This window comes from Hesperophylax consimilis, chromosome 6 (assembly GCF_061612785.1).
Source record: "Hesperophylax consimilis isolate HC1 chromosome 6, BYU_Hcon_1.0, whole genome shotgun sequence".
Classification (NCBI taxonomy): domain Eukaryota; kingdom Metazoa; phylum Arthropoda; class Insecta; order Trichoptera; family Limnephilidae; genus Hesperophylax; species Hesperophylax consimilis.
In genome coordinates, this window is record NC_142841.1 from 33,597,566 (window position 1) to 33,617,076 (window position 19,511).

At 33.9% G+C, this 19,511-nt stretch overlaps 1 protein-coding gene and 2 non-coding genes across 7 annotated transcripts in view; all 3 read right to left on the bottom strand.

Annotated features, from left to right (window-relative positions):
• Nucleotides 1-19,511, bottom strand: part of drpr (multiple EGF like domains draper) — a 102,132-nt gene that overhangs the window by 59,772 nt on the left and 22,849 nt on the right. The window lies entirely within an intron of this gene.
• On the bottom strand, nucleotides 690-808 carry LOC149423238 (5S ribosomal RNA). The gene has a single exon (XR_016302336.1). It is a non-coding gene; the product is annotated as a 5S ribosomal RNA (ribosomal RNA).
• On the bottom strand, nucleotides 1,132-1,250 carry LOC149423239 (5S ribosomal RNA). The gene has a single exon (XR_016302376.1). It is a non-coding gene; the product is annotated as a 5S ribosomal RNA (ribosomal RNA).

The window sequence follows — 19,511 nt, forward strand, 5'->3', positions numbered from 1 at the left end:
TTCTTTAGCCGCGTCATGCAATTTCGAGAACCGGAGTAAAACCAACTCATGACCGAAACGAAAATGCGGGACCGATTAAAGTTCATTTGATCTAGTGAAAGTTTTGAAGTAAGATATAAATGTTTTTTAGGTAATCTCGACAACTGGCGTTGGTGGTGTAATGGTCAGCGTAGTTGCATTCCAAGCAGTTGATCCGAGTTCGATTCTCGGCCATCGCATATTAATTTTTTTTTTTGGTTGAATGTTAATTTTATAACTCATTGTTTGTAGTCATTGTTCTTTGAAATTTTTAAATTTTTAATCCATTGTAATTTTAAACATTATTTATTTTTCATATTATTTTTTTCGTCATTTAAATTATATTTTGTACTGGGGTGACATCTATCGGCAGAATATTTTTTAATTTTAAATTATATAGTTTATGGGGGTGACATCTATCGGCAGAATATAAATATATATTTTTTAATCTATTTAATTATATTGATTACGGGGGTGACATCTATCGGCAGAATCTTTTAATGTTTTTTGTTTTTAACGCCTTTTTTTTTTTCAATGGTTGACCATAATATCAATCCACTAAGTAATATTTTAGGCCTGTAGCATACTTGAAAAGTTAAAGAATGATATAAGATTGTTTATGATGTTAACGATAAAAAAATAAAAAAAACATAAAATTACCATAAAAAATGGGCCAACGGCACGCGGTGTTCCCAAGCGGTCACCCATCCAAGTACTGACCGCGCCCAATGTTGCTTAACTTTGGTGATCGGACGAGAACCGATGTGTTCAACATGGTATGGTCGTTGGCAAACGCTAAACAATATTAATTTCTATTCTACCTGCCAATAAATATATGAAAATTAGTATAAAAAAGCCCTAATAATACTGAAAACATTAGCAAGGTGTGTGCGACGTTGATAAAAATAATCATTACATACGCGCTTGAAAAAGATCGTAATTACATCCATAATTTTGAAGGAATTTTTTTTTTCCATGGTTGACCATAATATCAATCCACTAAGTAATATTTTAGGCCTGTAGCATACTTGAAAAGTTAAAGAATTTTATGATATTATTAATGATAGTAAAGATAAAAAAATAAAAAAAAACATGAAATTACCATAAAAAATGGGCCAACGGCACGCGGTGTTCCCAAGCGGTCACCCATCCAAGTACTGACCGCGCCCAATGTTGCTTAACTTCGGTGATCGGACGAGAACCGGTGTGTTCAACATGGTATGGTCGTTGGCAAACGCTAAACAATATTAATTTCTACTCTACCTGCCAATAAATATATGAAAATTAGTATAAAAAAGCCCTAATAATACTGAAAACATTAGCAAGGTGTATGCGACGTTGATAAAAATAATCATTACATACGCGCTTGAAAAAGATCGTAATTACATCCATAACTTTGCAGGAATTTTTTGAAGTGAAACTTCTTTACGCGCGTCATGCAATTTCGAGGACCGGAGTAAAACCGACTCATGACCGTGACGAAAAAACGGGATCATTTCGCTATAGGAGCCTAGCTAATATTATATACCTAGTTTAGGTCACTCTCCGAACTTAGCTTCGCGGTCTAGAGGCAGAGCGCACGACTGTGGTCGTGAAGAACCGAGGTTCGATCCCCGCTTTAACTAATTTTTTTTTTCTTTTTTTATAACTTTTAATTTTTTTTATCACATGCTACTTATAAATATGTCAATAGACAGAAAAAAAGAGAGAATGAAATGAAAAGAGAGAGAGAGAAGAATATTAGAAGTTTCACTTCTGTCTTGCGTAGGCTTGACACACCCATTTTTTTTACTGAAGATCAAAGTACCCAACTAATTAAAACTATTTGAAAGTAAAACAAATGAAGAAACTCGGATTTGAAGCATTATTTTGAAATCACCCTTCATTTAACCCGGTGTAATCATAAAATATTTCTGCTCTGCAGGGTTAAAACATCTGTTATTCAACCCTAAACACCAGAAAAAACTTTAACCCTAAAATAGCCGAAAAATATTTTTTTTTGGTTTTTTTTTTTTTTGAAAATGCTCAAATCAAAAAACTTTATGTTTTTTTGGGTTCCCCATGTGGTGTAGATTCTCCAGTTTCCCGCTTGTACTACGAGTTTCCGGACACCGTGTATATGTAAATGAAATACTTTGTTTACACCACTATCTACGAGTATCTATATAAATAAAAATGTTAATGTTCGTTTGTTCAAAATCTTAAATCTCCGAAAGTTTTTCACTGATTGCTTTGAAATTTTGACACAACTTAACATTCGAATACGCCTGGGTTTTTATATATCTATATTATATAGATGTCACCCGTGATAGGTAAAAACGTGTTTTTATAAACAGCGCCATCTGTTGCACTAACAAGCTTTTCTGAAAAACAGCGTCATCTGAAGGACGTAAAAGCGACACGCGCTATTGTTTCTCTATCTGCACAGACAGACTGAGCCACAGGAATGCGTGGCGGGGTACAGCTAGTTTTTTTATTACTAAATGAATTCATTTTTAAATTCGTTAATTTTCATTACACTGACGAAGAAGCCATTGGCTTTGAAACGTGTAGATTATTATTGATTAAATTGGTGTTAACAAAATATTTCATTCACATATTAAAAAAAATACTGCTTTTTTGTTTTTATTAAAGGTCTCTTGGGACGGGTTGTTTCGGAGAATTTGAACAATTCATCGAATTTCAACGTTCGTTTTCGGGTTCTGTGAAAGTCCTAATCAAGTTCTGTTACTATATCATTATAATAACAGAACTTGAATCTAGGCTACTTGCTTGACAAAACTGAAATAAAAGAGAACTTGAAAAAATCTTTCACACAGCTTGAAAATGAACGTTGAGATTTGAAGAATTGTTCAAATTCTCCGAAACAACCCGTCCTTAGTGTAATTATTGCTTGTAAAGGGTGACCGGATAAATCATCAAAATGATAATTCATCACATCTTTAAAAAATTATATAAAGTCATGGAAAGTGATAAAACAAAAACTTTATTAACTGGGTTAAGTAGGTTAGGTTAGGTTGGGTTAAAAAAAAAAAATTTCATCATTTTTAATGACTTTATATCACTTTTTAAAGGTGTGTTGAATAGTGTGTGTTGAGTTAGCATGGAACCCTTGTAAAGCTATCGATCAACCTAAAAAGAGACTTAAGTATTTCAAAATCCTTTCCAATTCCAAGAATGCTGTGCCCACTTTAAAATATTGTAAAGTGTAATGAAAATATTTATCAGCTGAAATGAAATAATACGATGAGATCGTTAAGTATAGCAGCCGAGGAATAATATAATATTGCAGATCGACAATTTATTTGAAGCACGATAGGTTCATAATTTTGCTTGAGCTGCAATAACAAAACGATTATCATTTGGTAATCTTTAGTATTAGGACTTTGGCTTCCTGCGCGTCATTTATGTCCATAAATGAACACGACTATGTATTATGTTTAAATTCGACGAGTCCAGCGAATAAAATGGCAATATTGTGCGTGAATGTGCACGGACATGATCATAAAGGGTTTTCAGTTGTCACAAACTTTATCAATCAGCATCGAGTTCAGATTAATTTCCTTTATTCGGGACGAAAGTATAAAAACATATTTAATTTTACATGTCGCACATTAAATTTAAAATTGATATATTTATCCAAGACAAAATCTAGATTGCATTTAATTTTGCGATCATACATAAATATAGCAGTCAAAAATATGCGTGAAGAAAATGAAGATAATGTTGGTAGCTAATTTTAAACAGTTAAAAATGACCAAGTTGATATGGTCGAATTCGATTCCTAGATGCATCTGAATCTTTTTCTATCTTTACAAATTTCTTAAAAAAAAGTCTTTATAATTCAGTATGACCTGACGCAAATGGTGCCGAGCACGTTTGGCAATAAAACGAAGCCGGGAGCTTTTGACTCCCACTAATCATTTGCACTCTTGAAGTAGAAACATTAAGCCGAATTGGTAAATGTTGCACTGCTCATAAAAGCCGGTTCTTATAATATCACAAAGCCCACATTATCAACTAACGCATAACATGCGGGTTCATAATTCCGAATGCAGTAGTGTTAAAACAGGATTACAGATCCCGCTTCAGCTCTAAACAAGCTACTGAATTATCTCCCATTAATCTGATATTTATATTACAAAACTGTAAGCAAAATTAATGCACAAAAAACATCAGCGAAATTTGACGTCAAAACTCTATTCCAAATAAATTAACACCCAATAAATTGCTACAAAAACGACCAATTTGGCAGTCGTGATGTTTGCAGTATCCGACAGGGGTCAACTGATATTTCTGTGGCATGTCAGAGCCAGGAAGGTGTAATAAAATAGCAAATAACAATGGTATGCCCACGCGTTAAATTAAAACTCTATATTCACAATGACTTACCACTCAACAATGGTCGTTCATTACACTGGAAACATTGTTGTCTCGTAATAATATTTTCGTAGAAAAGTGTTTAGAGATCAGGCAGGCGGCGCACAGTGGGCTGAAAATCGCCTTTCATAGACATAGAGACTTGAATTTTCAAGGGTATTTTTTTGGCTAGAAATGGATTCTGCTGATCATTACTATGCTATAAAATTTCGTACGAAGCAATTGCGTGTACAAATGAAGGAGTTATCATTTTTTTAAGAAAAAATTGTATGGCACTGACATTAAAAATGAAGCTATCTCTGGAATCACAAAGTTGGCCATTCTATCCATACACACAGATATACTACTATTTATTTGTATTTTTTTGACATACTTCGTATTGTGGCGCAACTTGCGATTTTTTTTTTTAAATCCTTAATGTTGAAAAAAACACTTTTTAATGTTGATGATTCATTTTAATGCTTAAATGCTTTACATATGAGTATGCTTTGTCTAGTTTACAATATTTTATTTACACTGCAATTCCATTTCTAGCCAAAAAAATACCCTTGAAAATTCAAGTCTCTAGGTCTATGAAAGGCGATTTTCAGCCCACTGTGCGGCGGCAGAACAATCGATCGTTTGAAACAACACTTTAATTTTAATATTTTTTTATGAATTACCTACTATTGATTGACAGGGGTGACATGTTTGCCATCTCAAACGCAATATTCGATAATCTTATTTCTCTTCAAAGAAGATATTGACACTATTTATTTATTTATATTATACTCTCATAAGGGCTTTAATAAACATGTGATATATGGAATAATTTAGTAAAACATTATTAACACTTCCACCCCGGACCGGGGTTATAATTCTACACTAACTAGAGTTTTAAGCTGTATCTAGATGGTTTTTTACACCATATAACAAATAATTTAGGTAATCTTAGAAAAACTATTCAGCTATCGATCTGCATTTAAAAAATTTATATCGCATTACTACTTTTTAAGATATTAAATAAATTACATCTAAATCTGATAGAATATTTTTTACGGGGCGGGACTTTATAAACGTTTCCACGAACTGGACGAAGATCCTGCCGAAGCCGGTAGCCGAAAGATAAATTTTGCATTGTAATAAAAAGGGCTACACCGTTATAATTGAGTCACGCTAGTATTCTTATTATCACTTTACCATTTTGCTTTACCTAATGATTGACCGGAATTGAAATGGGAGAGGCGGTAACTGGACAATTTTTAAGGGATAGTAAGTAATTTCTTAGTTATTAATGAAAAGGACTTAATCCGAATCGGTGACACAGCGCTTCTCATATGTCCTTTTGAAATACTAAGATATTCACTTGGCGGTCCCAGACCATTTCGTCTGGGTAACATCCGGCGCAGGTGTCCTTATACATTCTATGAGCAACACATTTTAGGAACACAATTAAAATTGCATCCGTCTCTGTTTGTCGTATGAAATACAAATAGACCAGAAAGAGACAATTATTTTTTTAAATTTGTTGGAATTTGGAAGATAGAACTTGCTCAAAAGTTTAAAGTACAGTATGATTGAAGACTGCAGCGAATAAATAGTGTTTTCGGTTATTGCTAACTTGTGTTTTGGTGTTAAATAATTCTCTTTGGGAACGGACCAGTTTCACAGTGCTACGGGCGTCTTCAGATTGGTAAGTACATTTATCTTATGCAATGGCGTATAAAAGTATATGTTTCAGGGGTGTTAACTAACTAACTAACCATCACGCCGTTTCCCCGCAGGGGTAGGCAGAGAGGACGGACCGCCAAACAACTCGGTCTTGGCACACACTCTTTGCCTCATTCACATTCATACATCGTCTCATACATACTCTTCTATTTTTCTGACTCTTGACATGACCCGACTCAAGTATCTGATTCACTTGATCGTGCCATGTCTTCCTCGGGCGTCCCCTACTTCTTACACCATTCACACTTGCGTCATATATTCTCCTTACGCTCCTTTCTTCATTCATTCGCTCTACATGCCCAAACCATCTGAGGGTCCCTTTCTTAATTTTACTCATTACGCTCACATCAGCCTTGCATTCTTTGCGGATATCCACATTACTCACACGATCATACATGGTTTTACCACACGTACGCCTCAGGGATCTCATCTCTACAGCATTCAGCCTACTTTCATCCTTCCTCTGCCAGTTCCATGCTTCACTGCCATACATCAGGGTAGGTACCAGCACTCCATTGTGGACTGCCAGCTTTGCTTCTTTGGACAGCTTTTTGTTGGCGCCTACGGCATTTAACCCACCATTTATGGAGTTACCTGCATTCACCCTTCTTTCAATATCCCTATCAGCCTTCCCATCTCTCGTAAACATACTTCCCAAATACACAAACTCATCCACTTGCTCCAAGTATTCATCATTCACAACTATATTGCACACTGTTTTCATACTCTCTCTTTCAAATACCATGACTTTGGACTTACTTACATTCATAAACATTATTTATTCTCCACAATATTAAAATATTGCATTTTAATAGTTTGCTTTTATTGATGGTATCAGTGTCAAAATTTCTCGGTGTATTATTATTATAACTGCATATTATTGCAGCTTGTTTTTGCGCTTTTACTCAAAATGTTCATTTGGTTCCCATATTCTTTTATTTTATGATAAAAATTATTATATTAATTCTAAATTTATTTTCATGTAAACATTATGTATTCCATTGCTCAAACCATACAATTTATAGAATAATCGTACTACTAGTAGTACTAATAGTACCTACTAGTTTTTCACGCATTAGAATATGACCATATGATTTAAATAGCGCCGTTTTTGTGAAAATTCACCTCAAGAAGCGTTAAATTTAGTCTTACATTAATTATAATTAACAAAAAGGTATCATTTAATTCTTTTCTTTATGTGAAATAATAATTTCAAGATGTTTTTGTTATTTATTTTATTTTATCTTCGTTATTTGATAGATCATTAAAAACATAAAAATGTAAACACATAATCAACGGAAGGCACCCATGGTTATTTTTTGGATGCATAAATTTTCGATTTGAGATATTTTGAGAATATCAATCTCAGATGGGAAGGCTGATAGAGATATTGAAAGATGGGTAAATGCAGGTAACTCCATTAATGGAGGACTGAATTCCGTTGGCGCCAACAAAAAGCTGTCTAAAGAAGCGAAGCTAGTAGTCCACAGTGGAATGCTTGTACCTACCCTGATGTATGGCAGTGAGGCATGGAACTGGCAGATGATGATGATGAAAGTAGACTGAATGCTGTTGATATGAGATCCCTGAGGAGTATGTGTGGTAAAACCATATTTGATCGTATGAGAAATGTGGAAATCTGCAAAGAATGCAAGGCTGATGTAAGTGCAATGAGTAAAATTACAATATGCCCATGCTATTGATTATATTACGACTGGCAATTTAATGTTATTTTTCTTGGAAGCCTCGAACCAGGTGAAGGTAGTTATAATGTGTTGATTGTTTTGAGAAAGGAATTGTGGAGCGGGAAAACGAAAAATTAAAAACAATCATTGATTATAAATTTTATGAATAAAAGTGTTGTTTTCTAATACACTACACATATATTAATAGTAGGGGCAGGTAGGTAGGTACTTACGACTTTTAGAAAACCTATTTTGGATAAAACGAGTAATCGCTCTAAGGAGAAAATTTAGTTTTTTGTGCTCGCTATAACCAAGTTTGACTGTATATATATATTCATATATCGTCTCATATATATATATATATATGAGACGATATATGAATGTGAATGAGGCAAAGAGTGTGTACCAAGACCGAGTTTTTGGCGGTCTGTCCTCTCTGCCTAGGTACCCCTGCGGGAAACGACGTGATGATTAGATATTTAGTTAGTTATTATTGAAAAGTAAGTGGGTTGATGCTACATAATTACTTTTTTCTGATTACAGATTGCAGGCTCTGATTGCAGATTCAGTTACGATATCAAGTTTACCTACTTACTTTTTAAATTTACACAATTCTAAAAAAATGCCCAAAAAATTTTTAAACGCTGAGCAGGTGCGAGCGTTATTAGAGAAAGACTCTGGTAGTGATGAGTCAAACAGTGATTTTGAATTTGAAAACATTCAAAACACATCGGACATTGAAGATCATGTTTCTTTTGAAAGTTCTTCTGAAAGTGAATCCGACACCTCTGACGAAGATGCCGAAAAGATTACTGATGAAACGGAAGAAAAATCTTTTACTTCCAAATCTGGATTTAAGTGGAGTTCCGTTCCTCCGACACAATCCCGTAGTAGGCAACACAATATTGTTTACTCTCGTCCTGGCCTGACAAATGAAAGCAAAAATATTTCATCTATTGGAGACGCATTTTCATTGTTTATTACTGACGATATTCTCAAAGAAATAGTTACTGAAACCCAACGTTTTTGTGTGAGGGAAAACAAGGGCACAGCCGATGATGCATCAATTTCTACGGATGAAATTAAATCCTTTATCGGCATATTGCTTGCTGCTGGGAGAAACCGTTGCAGAAAGATGCAGTTGAAAGAGTTGTGGACAACGAATGATCTATTTAGGCAATTTTTTTATACAGCAGCTATGTCTAGAGATAGATTTGCATTCTTATTTAGTACTCTACGATTTGATGATAGAGTGACTAGGCACGAAAGAATCGCACAAAGTGGGACAAAACTGGAGGCGATAAAATCAATTTATGAAAATTTTAACGCAGCTTGCACTAGAAATTACTCCCCGGATTCCCACATCACCGTAGACGAACGTTTGGCGACGTACCGGGGATCATGTCCTTTCCGTGTATACATGAAAAGCAAACCTGGACGATACGGAATTAAAATATGGGTGGCAGCTGATGCCAAAACAGCCTATATTTTAAATACTCAAGTATACACGGGCAAAATTGGCAATGCCCGAGAAGTAAATCAGGGGTTACGAGTCGTAACTGACTTAGTAGCACCATATTACGGTTCTGGAAGAGGTGTTACGACAGACAACTTTTTCACGTCAATACCTCTTGCCAATAAATTATTGGATAATAATTTGACGCTGACTGGTACATTGAGGTCGAATAAAAGAGAAATTCCAAAAGAATTTTTACCTTCTCCGCAAAGGGAATTACATACAAGCCTTTTTGGTTTTACCGATGCACTTACAATTGTTTCTTATGTGCCGAAAAAGAAGAGTGCAGTGGCTCTTCTTTCAACCGAATTCCACGACGACAAAATTTCATCAGCGTCAGAGTCAAAAAAGCCAGATATAATATTACATTACAACTCAACAAAGGGGGCTGTAGACACCGGGGACAAAATGACAAGGGAATATTCCTGCGTTAGGTCGACAAGAAGGTGGCCATTTCGTATTTTCATGGAGATTTTAGATATGGCTGCCTTGAATGCTTATGTTATTTGGATCACTAAATATCCAGAATGGCATTCAAATGACCGAAGCAGACGAAAAATCTTTATCAGGGAGTTGGCCATGGACTTAGTGAAAAACAACATTAAAAGTAGAAAAGAAAGCGGTGTAAAATTTCACAAAGCGCAGCAATACGGCTTCGAATTATTTGAAAAAGTTATGCCGAGCACAAGCGACGATATTGTATTAAATGAAGTACAAGTTTTACCTACCAAGGCAATACGAAGACGGTGTTATCTTTGCCCGCGCAACATTGATAGAAAAACTAAGCTGTGTTGTTATACTTGCAGGAAATCTATTTGTGTTCTGCACAGGGTCCAAGAAAATTTTTGTACTAACTGTAAAACTATCAAGGACAATGCCAATAATGAATGTTGTTAAAATAATAAAAGTTGCTTAGGACGGATCTTTTGACAGATTTTAAACAATTCATCAAATTTTGATGTTAATTTTCAGGTTCTGCGAAAGTTCTATTCAAGTTCCGATATTATTTCAGTTCTGTGAAGTACCTGGCCTATACTGATATCATAACAGAACTTGAATAGAAATTTCATAGAACTTTAAAATTAACAAACAATCTGTCATTTTTGTAATAAGCATATCCGACCTTTAGAAATTTCTTCTATTATTCACTTTTTCTAGTATTTTTGCTGTTTCTTTTCAAGTCATCACTATACTAATGGTGCCATGATCTGCAATTTTAGGTTTGTCTAGTATTTTAGAATTTGTTCACGTTCATTTGATTACACAAACTCAATTAGTGTACTGGTTGTTTGTGTTATCTTGGTGTATTCTCAGTCGAATTGTTTCATTTTTAAAATGATCACGTTGGAAAATATTTTGCATAAAAATCCGTTTTGTTTATTTCATATTAATATTATAGTTTTTAATAATAAATTACGTGTATTTTAAATAATTAAAGCATTCATGATAGTGCATGTAGTCACTTACTAACATTTGGTAAATGAACAACATATTTTTCTATAAGAAAACAAACATTTTTCGACCATATCTTTTGTGCTTTTAATCATTTCTCTGTTTATCACTTTTTTATAAGAAGTCCCTCTACTGTTTTAGACGTGGTGCACTTTTCTCATTTTCCATTTAAATTTATGTATAAAGGTTTCAATTGCTCAAAGCATAGTGGTCATTTGGAAATTGTTAATTTATGCGATTGTTTATTGATAACTTGATATCAATTTTACAATGTTTTCCAGAACATCTAGTTCACTTTTGCAGTCTTGTGCAATAAGTATATATCCAGGAGTCATTACGCTATAATATCTTACAAGTGAAATGTTGTCAAAAACCGGACATAATATCCAATAGTTACTGTACCTTCTTATAACATTATATTTTATGTTTTTCCATCAAATTACGCAAAAATTGTGTTGTTAACGTCAGCTTGTTTTTGTTTTGTCTTCTTTTATAAATATGATCCCAATTTTAGATTAGATTATTTCTTGGTAATCACTTTGCATTTCATTTTTTCATACAATTTATTCTGGAGTATATTTATTCGATTTACCAATAAATTAAAGTTTGGGATATGTATGTACCAAAATTAATAGCTGACAGAATTATTCGCTATTTAATAATGCTGATTTTATTCCATGTTGTTTGGGTTTAACTTTCATCGTGTTGTGTGTGTTTTTCTAAATTGTGAATTTTTATTTAAAAAGTTATTGTCTTCTAGCTAGGTTATAATTTTCGTTTATTTCATCTTCAATTTTGGGAACTCGTGCCGTGTGTATATGTTACATTCCACTTGCTCAAGAAAAAAAATTCTTTGTAATAATACGATAAAGAGTAAATATCTTACATTTCAAGTTGTGATTTTCATCACGCGATTTGTGTATAATATGTAAATATAACGATCGTCCAGTTGATTAGTCAGACATCTCCGAAGAATCGGAATTTGAGTTGAGTATACAGTTATATGTAAAATGAAAAAACAAACAAAATATATGTTTTCTGGGTTATTTGTAGAAAATTTAAAAATGTCGTACTAATGTACCGAACCGTTATACTTCCCGGTGTTATTTTTTTATAGCATATTTAATTTATAAAATACAGACACATGTAAATAATATTTGGTTTATGGCGAGCATTCGAACATTGCTTTCCTCATTATCTCAAAACTTTGTATTTAGAGATGTCTGACTAATCAACTGGATGATCGACATGTCTTGTTTACCAGTAATAGGTATGTTCATTATACTATATGTGTAATAATTTTTGCTAATATCTAATGTTTGTTTCATAAAACTCATTTATTATAAAGTAGGTACCTACCTTATGTGTTTCCAAAATGTTGAGGTGTATTTTTGTAAAAATATAATATTTTGAGGTGTGTTTTTTGTCTTTTTGTAAATTTCTTCATTTTACTACGATATTATGTGTGTAAGATATTTTAAAATTATATTAAAATTATGTTTTATATTACGAATGTCTTTTTCTATTTTCTATTATAATTTTGCAATTTTCAGTTTATTTAATCAATCCCTATAAATGGTCACCATAAAAGAGATAGCCTCCTAGTATGATGACGTTTCTATTCTAAATGGTGGTTTTTGTTCAGGGCAATACTGAACGCATTTCCCATCCTTGGCCGTGCGGAAAATATATTATATTAAATGCATTATATTTTATGAATTATTTATGAAATATCACATAATTATTGAATTAATTTGCGCTTGCTGGGATTTTGAACCCGCGACCCAGAATCTCAACCATTTGACCATGGGGGCCGTCATTACTAAGAAAAAGAGAGAAATTCTCCGGTTTCTCATATGTATCCTATTACGAGTTTATAAATACCGTTTCCAGATCTCTCATAAATATTGTTTATCAAAAACGGGGAATTCTCAGGCTACAATAAAAAAATATTTATTTCAAGATTGGATTTCAATACTTTAAAAATACCTTATTTTTAACAATTTGAAGTTATTAAAAATACCTTATTTTTTACAATTTTATTTGATAAAACATTACAAAACAAAACCATTCACCGTTAAAAATGTAAAACATACCTACATAAATGGATCAGTGAAAAACTATAAACTCAATATATACCTATTCAAGCAAACGCATCATTTATGATTACAGGTTAACTGCGGCACGATGCTAGATGATACTCTAAATGAAATTATAATAAAAACAATCAGAAATAAGATATTAATTATTTTTTTTTTTGTAAACTAATGTTTAAGACAAGAATTTTTTTTCATAGCACAAAGGGTAACATTTATTTATAAGCAATAATTATTAGCTTGAAACACTCATCCACATTGAAAAATCTCCCGAGAAAAGATACATAATAATAATAAGAATAATTGTAGAAATAAAATAATTTAATACCTACATTAAATATCAACATACAACATTTGTTTCAAAATATTTAACATCCGTACCTAGTTTAGTAGTACGTAGTAGTTTTCATAAACTATAAAAGTAAAAAATACATATCCATCATTTACAGACCACCCTATGCAAGAAACTAGCCACCCACGTCGACGCTTAATCGCCAATCGGCAGTCGAGATTCGGAAACGAGGCGCGATGCTTGCTACGTACCCGCCTTCTCCGTTTTCTTTGAAAACATATGCGTTATGGTCTAAATTCATTAGAACATTAATTATGACTTTATTTATGAAACGATTTTGATAATGACTACTGAAATATGTAATATATACTTCCCTCTAATTATAACCAAAACAAATTTCATCGAATTATGTCATTAACACCTTTTAATAAGCAAAACAAATTGGGGGACTGAGTGACCCCGCTTCGGATCCAATGTGATTTTTTTCTTTCCGGGACGAAAGGGTTAACTATGATCAATAGCTTCGTACATGTAAACGCACAACGCGCCTTGAACCAAAATAACATTAAATGTATGAAATCAATTTATTGCGATTAATAGCATATTTAGGACTTACTATCAAAGAATCAGCACTTTTTACGGCAACACTGTTTCTTATATTAATGTTATTTGCATTTAACTGACTAACTAACTGCTGGAGCTATGTTATTGATAGGATGTAATAATCTCTGTGCCAAGTAATTTATGCGTATTTATAAGAGGGGCATAGCGAATTAAATGTCAGTCACAGGTGCCCTCATACATTTCTTTGACCCTTTCCCGCAAACGAGTGCAGTTGTTTAAGGGAAGCAAATAATATACTTCGCTCCTTCTGGATGCTCGCACCGGTCTCAGCGGCCTGGATCTGTCCCGAAGAAGCAAGGTAAGTTTGTTTATTTAGTGACGAATGAATGCAAATCTTAAGTGGAAATCAATCCACTTTTCGTCATCTAATCGAGCTGAAACTCGCCGCATAGACTCATTGTTGATGACAATGCATTATTATTTGTACGGAAAAAAAACTGTAATTTTATATTATGTATCTGTGATTCATCCAATACTGTATTTGTATGCCTCTCTTGAAAAAAATTGAGTTTTTTCACGGAGAACACTATTTATTCATATTCATATTGCGTATGTACGAGCTCAAACAAAAAAATCGTCTTAATATTGTAAAGACCAACTTGCAAAAAGAGTATTTTAATAAAATAATTCAATTAACGCCATCTATGAACACGTAGATTATAAATAACGTCGCGGTAATATTTGTGGTGAATATTTTTTCTTAGTCCGTTATCAAATTATATCCCAATTCTTGACACATTTTGAAAATGACAGTAAAAATATTGTTACTAGCAATGAACGTCAAAAATTTATATTTGACTTCTTTAAAAATCAGTTCCAATTTTTAAAATGAAAATTGAAATAGTTTTTTGTTTAAAATATTACATTGTAGGTAGGTACTTTATCGCTTCTCTGAATTCTTGACTCAATCAGTTGAAATTTTGAAAATGACAACTATTCAAAACAAATTCGAGTTCATTAAACCAAAGTAATACTCATTCACAGACAGACACAAGTGAACGTAGTATTTTTGATTAACTTACTCTATTTACTTTTAAAATATGATAGATAGATATTATTAAAAAATATATGTACTTTAACAAACCTCAAATTTGTGCTCTAACGTAACTGCCCAGGATTAAAAACTGCGTAAAAATTGAAAATTCCAAATTTGTCTAAAATATAAAGCGTTGAATAAATTATTTTTCTCAGTTTCGCATCGTAAGCCAAAATCTCTTATGGTCTGTAAATTAACTAGCAACATGGGCGTAACAATGAATTGCGGTTTTAACACTTCCACCCCGGACCGGGGTTATAATTCTACACTAACTAGAGTTTTAAGCTGTATCTAGATGGTTTTTTACACCATATAACAAATAATTTAGGTAATCTTAGAAAAACTATTCAGCTATCGATCTGCATTTAAAAAATTTATATCGCATTACTACTTTTTAAGATATTAAATAAATTACATCTAAATCTGATAGAATATTTTTTACGGGGCGGGACTTTATAAACGTTTCCACGAACTGGACGAAGATCCTGCCGAAGCCGGTAGCCGAAAGATAAATTTTGCATTGTAATAAAAAGGGCTACACCGTTATAATTGAGTCACGCTAGTATTCTTATTATCACTTTACCATTTTGCTTTACCTAATGATTGACCGGAATTGAAATGGGAGAGGCGGTAACTGGACAATTTTTAAGGGATAGTAAGTAATTTCTTAGTTATTAATGAAAAGGACTTAATCCGAATCGGTGACACAGCGCTTCTCATATGTCCTTTTGAAATACTAAGATATTCACTTGGCGGTCCCAGACCATTTCGTCTGGGTAACATCCGGCGCAGGTGTCCTTATACATTCTATGAGCAACACATTTTAGGAACACAATTAAAATTGCATCCGTCTCTGTTTGTCGTATGAAATACAAATAGACCAGAAAGAGACAATTATTTTTTTAAATTTGTTGGAATTTGGAAGATAGAACTTGCTCAAAAGTTTAAAGTACAGTATGATTGAAGACTGCAGCGAATAAATAGTGTTTTCGGTTATTGCTAACTTGTGTTTTGGTGTTAAATAATTCTCTTTGGGAACGGACCAGTTTCACAGTGCTACGGGCGTCTTCAGATTGGTAAGTACATTTATCTTATGCAATGGCGTATAAAAGTATATGTTTCAGGGGTGTTAACTAACTAACTAACCATCACGCCGTTTCCCCGCAGGGGTAGGCAGAGAGGACGGACCGCCAAACAACTCGGTCTTGGCACACACTCTTTGCCTCATTCACATTCATACATCGTCTCATACATACTCTTCTATTTTTCTGACTCTTGACATGACCCGACTCAAGTATCTGATTCACTTGATCGTGCCATGTCTTCCTCGGGCGTCCCCTACTTCTTACACCATTCACACTTGCGTCATATATTCTCCTTACGCTCCTTTCTTCATTCATTCGCTCTACATGCCCAAACCATCTGAGGGTCCCTTTCTTAATTTTACTCATTACGCTCACATCAGCCTTGCATTCTTTGCGGATATCCACATTACTCACACGATCATACATGGTTTTACCACACGTACGCCTCAGGGATCTCATCTCTACAGCATTCAGCCTACTTTCATCCTTCCTCTGCCAGTTCCATGCTTCACTGCCATACATCAGGGTAGGTACCAGCACTCCATTGTGGACTGCCAGCTTTGCTTCTTTGGACAGCTTTTTGTTGGCGCCTACGGCATTTAACCCACCATTTATGGAGTTACCTGCATTCACCCTTCTTTCAATATCCCTATCAGCCTTCCCATCTCTCGTAAACATACTTCCCAAATACACAAACTCATCCACTTGCTCCAAGTATTCATCATTCACAACTATATTGCACACTGTTTTCATACTCTCTCTTTCAAATACCATGACTTTGGACTTACTTACATTCATAAACATTATTTATTCTCCACAATATTAAAATATTGCATTTTAATAGTTTGCTTTTATTGATGGTATCAGTGTCAAAATTTCTCGGTGTATTATTATTATAACTGCATATTATTGCAGCTTGTTTTTGCGCTTTTACTCAAAATGTTCATTTGGTTCCCATATTCTTTTATTTTATGATAAAAATTATTATATTAATTCTAAATTTATTTTCATGTAAACATTATGTATTCCATTGCTCAAACCATACAATTTATAGAATAATCGTACTACTAGTAGTACTAATAGTACCTACTAGTTTTTCACGCATTAGAATATGACCATATGATTTAAATAGCGCCGTTTTTGTGAAAATTCACCTCAAGAAGCGTTAAATTTAGTCTTACATTAATTATAATTAACAAAAAGGTATCATTTAATTCTTTTCTTTATGTGAAATAATAATTTCAAGATGTTTTTGTTATTTATTTTATTTTATCTTCGTTATTTGATAGATCATTAAAAACATAAAAATGTAAACACATAATCAACGGAAGGCACCCATGGTTATTTTTTGGATGCATAAATTTTCGATTTGAGATATTTTGAGAATATCAATCTCAGATGGGAAGGCTGATAGAGATATTGAAAGATGGGTAAATGCAGGTAACTCCATTAATGGAGGACTGAATTCCGTTGGCGCCAACAAAAAGCTGTCTAAAGAAGCGAAGCTAGTAGTCCACAGTGGAATGCTTGTACCTACCCTGATGTATGGCAGTGAGGCATGGAACTGGCAGATGATGATGATGAAAGTAGACTGAATGCTGTTGATATGAGATCCCTGAGGAGTATGTGTGGTAAAACCATATTTGATCGTATGAGAAATGTGGAAATCTGCAAAGAATGCAAGGCTGATGTAAGTGCAATGAGTAAAATTACAATATGCCCATGCTATTGATTATATTACGACTGGCAATTTAATGTTATTTTTCTTGGAAGCCTCGAACCAGGTGAAGGTAGTTATAATGTGTTGATTGTTTTGAGAAAGGAATTGTGGAGCGGGAAAACGAAAAATTAAAAACAATCATTGATTATAAATTTTATGAATAAAAGTGTTGTTTTCTAATACACTACACATATATTAATAGTAGGGGCAGGTAGGTAGGTACTTACGACTTTTAGAAAACCTATTTTGGATAAAACGAGTAATCGCTCTAAGGAGAAAATTTAGTTTTTTGTGCTCGCTATAACCAAGTTTGACTGTATATATATATTCATATATCGTCTCATATATATATATATATATGAGACGATATATGAATGTGAATGAGGCAAAGAGTGTGTACCAAGACCGAGTTTTTGGCGGTCTGTCCTCTCTGCCTAGGTACCCCTGCGGGAAACGACGTGATGATTAGATATTTAGTTAGTTATTATTGAAAAGTAAGTGGGTTGATGCTACATAATTACTTTTTTCTGATTACAGATTGCAGGCTCTGATTGCAGATTCAGTTACGATATCAAGTTTACCTACTTACTTTTTAAATTTACACAATTCTAAAAAAATGCCCAAAAAATTTTTAAACGCTGAGCAGGTGCGAGCGTTATTAGAGAAAGACTCTGGTAGTGATGAGTCAAACAGTGATTTTGAATTTGAAAACATTCAAAACACATCGGACATTGAAGATCATGTTTCTTTTGAAAGTTCTTCTGAAAGTGAATCCGACACCTCTGACGAAGATGCCGAAAAGATTACTGATGAAACGGAAGAAAAATCTTTTACTTCCAAATCTGGATTTAAGTGGAGTTCCGTTCCTCCGACACAATCCCGTAGTAGGCAACACAATATTGTTTACTCTCGTCCTGGCCTGACAAATGAAAGCAAAAATATTTCATCTATTGGAGACGCATTTTCATTGTTTATTACTGACGATATTCTCAAAGAAATAGTTACTGAAACCCAACGTTTTTGTGTGAGGGAAAACAAGGGCACAGCCGATGATGCATCAATTTCTACGGATGAAATTAAATCCTTTATCGGCATATTGCTTGCTGCTGGGAGAAACCGTTGCAGAAAGATGCAGTTGAAAGAGTTGTGGACAACGAATGATCTATTTAGGCAATTTTTTTATACAGCAGCTATGTCTAGAGATAGATTTGCATTCTTATTTAGTACTCTACGATTTGATGATAGAGTGACTAGGCACGAAAGAATCGCACAAAGTGGGACAAAACTGGAGGCGATAAAATCAATTTATGAAAATTTTAACGCAGCTTGCACTAGAAATTACTCCCCGGATTCCCACATCACCGTAGACGAACGTTTGGCGACGTACCGGGGATCATGTCCTTTCCGTGTATACATGAAAAGCAAACCTGGACGATACGGAATTAAAATATGGGTGGCAGCTGATGCCAAAACAGCCTATATTTTAAATACTCAAGTATACACGGGCAAAATTGGCAATGCCCGAGAAGTAAATCAGGGGTTACGAGTCGTAACTGACTTAGTAGCACCATATTACGGTTCTGGAAGAGGTGTTACGACAGACAACTTTTTCACGTCAATACCTCTTGCCAATAAATTATTGGATAATAATTTGACGCTGACTGGTACATTGAGGTCGAATAAAAGAGAAATTCCAAAAGAATTTTTACCTTCTCCGCAAAGGGAATTACATACAAGCCTTTTTGGTTTTACCGATGCACTTACAATTGTTTCTTATGTGCCGAAAAAGAAGAGTGCAGTGGCTCTTCTTTCAACCGAATTCCACGACGACAAAATTTCATCAGCGTCAGAGTCAAAAAAGCCAGATATAATATTACATTACAACTCAACAAAGGGG